The sequence below is a fragment of the Triticum aestivum genome, chromosome 5B, assembly GCF_018294505.1.
Source record: "Triticum aestivum cultivar Chinese Spring chromosome 5B, IWGSC CS RefSeq v2.1, whole genome shotgun sequence".
Classification (NCBI taxonomy): Eukaryota; Viridiplantae; Streptophyta; class Magnoliopsida; order Poales; family Poaceae; genus Triticum; species Triticum aestivum.
This window is the reverse complement of record NC_057807.1, coordinates 563,227,970-563,231,471: the sequence shown is the minus strand read 5'-3', so window position 1 is coordinate 563,231,471 and position 3,502 is coordinate 563,227,970.

Sequence of the window (3,502 nt, the reverse complement as noted above, 5' to 3'; positions counted from 1 at the left end):
CGAGTTCACTAAGTTGATCTAGGTTTTCAATCTCAGTGCAACCGATTAGAACTTTTCGGTCACATCGAGTTGCAGTAACTGTTCGCAATTTTGCGTCTTGGTGCCACCGAGTTGTTCCACTCGGTCACACCGACAGGGGCAGGTTATATATACTGACGGGTCAAATTTTGGAAATTTTTACGAAACACTTCGCCCGCGCGTAACCTGCTCTGCCTCTTCGGGTCTCCGAATCGTCTTCTCATTGCTAGCAACCTCCCGCCGCTGGACTCTGCCGCCGTCAACGGCAATCTGCCCCACCGTTGCCGCCGTGGCAAGTTCATCGCCGGATAGGGTATGAACTTGACTCTTTGTGCTATTCTTTAACTCCGATTCGTAGCACATTGCATTGCCAAGATTCTTGCCACGTATGAAATCATCCTGTCCAGCTAAAACATCCAGTAAATTAGATTTGATTTGAAAATTTAGGGTTAGGTTTCCATCGAATTCATCTCGGACCGATCAAGTTGTTGACATCGGTCTCACCGATTTGGCTTAGGCCATTGCACTTGCGATTTTTGGTCTGACCGAGAATTGCAAATCGGTGTGACCGAGTTCGATTCTTTGTGAAACCCTAGCAGTCTCTGTGCCACCAAACTGTGACTCGGTCTGACCGAGTTCACTAGTTTAGGTTCCAAAAGCTGCTTTGGTATCACCGAGTTTACAAATCGGTAGCTCCGAAATGCTTTCTGTGCAAAACTAAAACTAAGTTTTGAGTCAATTGTTTTGCAAAACCTCTGTACTTTGTGATGCTCATCTACTCTACCTCATCTACAACCTATTCACAGGGTTTGCTGACAGTTGTTTGCCTGAAGATGTCTGATCAAAGTGATAGTCAGAACAAGTCAGAGGAACAGGTTCTGTTGAGTGAGGGCACTAGTCCCTCCAGCAGCTATGATGAGGGTAGGAGGAGCACACCTAGTAACTTGCCCAAGGCAGCTACTAGGACAAGGAAGAAGAGAACACCTGATTTACAGGATGAGGACTACATTGCAGCTGAGGATGAGGCCACTTCCAATAAGAAAGTGGTGAAGACAGAGTTTGGCACTGCTGCATCAACAAAGCGAGGGATGAACAGAAAAGCTCCAGCCAAAAGAGTTCCTATGCTAAAGGACAGAGCATCCACTCAAGAAGCTTTGGGATCTGAACCCAAAGAACCAGTTGTGGCTGAGAAGAAGAGGAAAGAAAGGGTCAAGAAGACCATGGCCAGAGTTGTTGGGAAGCCCTCAATGATGGATGAAGAGGAAGAGGATGCTGCTCCAGCTCCTAAGGCTCAGAAGCTGATGGGAGATGCTATCAAATTAGGGGCTGCTCCATCTAAGCCCAAAGCTGCACCCAAGGCAGCTGCTCCAACTCAAAAGCCTGCTCCCAAGAGGAACACCAGAATTATACCTGCCGAGGAGAAGAACAAGGCCTAGTGCCTGAAGCTGCTGCTGAAGAAGAAGATGATTCACTTGTTTTGAGAAAGTTGAAGCCCAAGATCCCTGACCACAATGATGCACATCCTGTTGCAGAAGACATGAAACTTAGGAAGGATGCAGGACTGAGATTATGGAGACAGTCTGATCCCTATGCTGTCAGGAGGAGAACTGCTATGGACTATAGGTTCCACACAAAGGAACAACAAGACTTCTATGAGACAATCCTGCTTGACAAGAAGCCCATAGTGTGTGACATGAGATGGGTTGACTGGGAGTACATCAGGAAGAATGAAGATCATTATCCAGGAGTATATGACAACTTCAAAGCATGTGGAGTTGACACATTTGTTGCTCAGAAGCTCACCAAGTGGAACGATGAGCTGATCATGCGGTTTTACTCCAGTGCCCACTTCTACCCAGATGGGAAGATCATCTGGATGTCAGAAGGTATAAGGTACCAATCGTTTGTAGAAGAATGGGCTCAGTTGAACAATGCACCAAAAGAAAATGAAGATGACTTGGATGTCTATGCCAAGAAGAAGAAGGATCACAACTCCATGGCTAGCATGTACAGAGAGATCCCAGATGCTCCTTTGGAAACTCATAAGTTTGGATCTGTCCACTACTTGTTGTCTGGTTTGCCTACCATCAACTGGATCCTAAGGCACACATTGCTGCCCAAGTCAGGTGATCACAAGATGATCAGAGGACGTGCTATCAACTTGATGCATATATTTTATGTGCCTCAAAAGTTTAAAGTCATGAGTCTGATTGTGGAGACAATCAAGAGGACTACAAATGATCAGAAGAGATCTTGTGGGTATGCCCCACAAATTCAGGAGCTCATCAACTCCAAAATGGGCACATGCAAATATCTATTGGATAAGGAGCACTTGCCCATCTACCCTGACTTTGAGGACAACACTGTTGTCATGGATGAGAATGAACCATCATCAGCTCAAGCACATGAGAAGAGAGAGAAGGAAAAGGCAGAGAAAGTTGCAAAGATGCCAACAGCTGAAGAGGCATCTAAGGTATTCTTGAAGAGCAAGCAAGATCAGCTTGGATATCTGATTGCCTCCACCTTGAGGATTGAGAAGGGCTTGGCCACCCTGACTCAAAACCAGGAGAGCTTGGAGAGGATCATTGAGCAGAAATTTTATGATCTTGATGTCAAGGTAACTGAGATCCAGTCAGTAGTTGAGCAACTTCAGGAGGAAGTGGAGGAGAAGAAGGGCAAGTATACTACAGATGCTTCCCATAGAGTGCCCAGGAGTTAGAGATCTGTTGCAGTGCCTGTTTCAAACATAAGAGCTACTACATCTGCACCAGCAGCCACAACTTCAGTATCTCCAGCTCCAGCAGCCACTCCACCAGCTCCAGCTACATCAACAGAAGATTTCGTCCTTGGAGTTATCTCTACGCCACCTCATGAAGATCAAGCATGAGAGTCGTTTAGCACTATGCATTTTTATGAACCTTTTGGTAACTTGTTGCCAAAGGGGGAGAAAATGTATAGATCATAGGGTTCGAGAGAGAGTGTGTTGCTTTTTGGTCTCTCTTTGCTTTGCTTGAACTTTATTGTGTGTTTGCTTGATACATTATGTCTTTTGTGTGATCATGTGTTTGATCATTGTTACATTAATGCTTGATTGGATGATATTATCTCTTATATCCTTATATGATCATTCACTCGCTCGGTGAAGAGTGCATGCTTTTAACTTCTATCATTTTGAGCGCTCCACCAAGATGTATGTGACATGAAAGAGTAACACATGATCCTAACACATTGTGCATTTGCAGTCCAAAGCAAATTTTAAATAATGCACAAATTTAGGGGGAGCTCTTGCTTATCACATACTTCTCAAAGCGACAATGTTTCTTCAATCCTATTATCATTTGTCGAAGCTTTGATCTATATGTTGTCATCAATTACCAAAAAGGGGGAGATTGAAAGTGCAACTATCCCTGGGTGGTTTTGGTAATTCCTAACAACATATAACTCATTGAGCTAATACTATTTCAAAGATAAATATTTCAGGAAA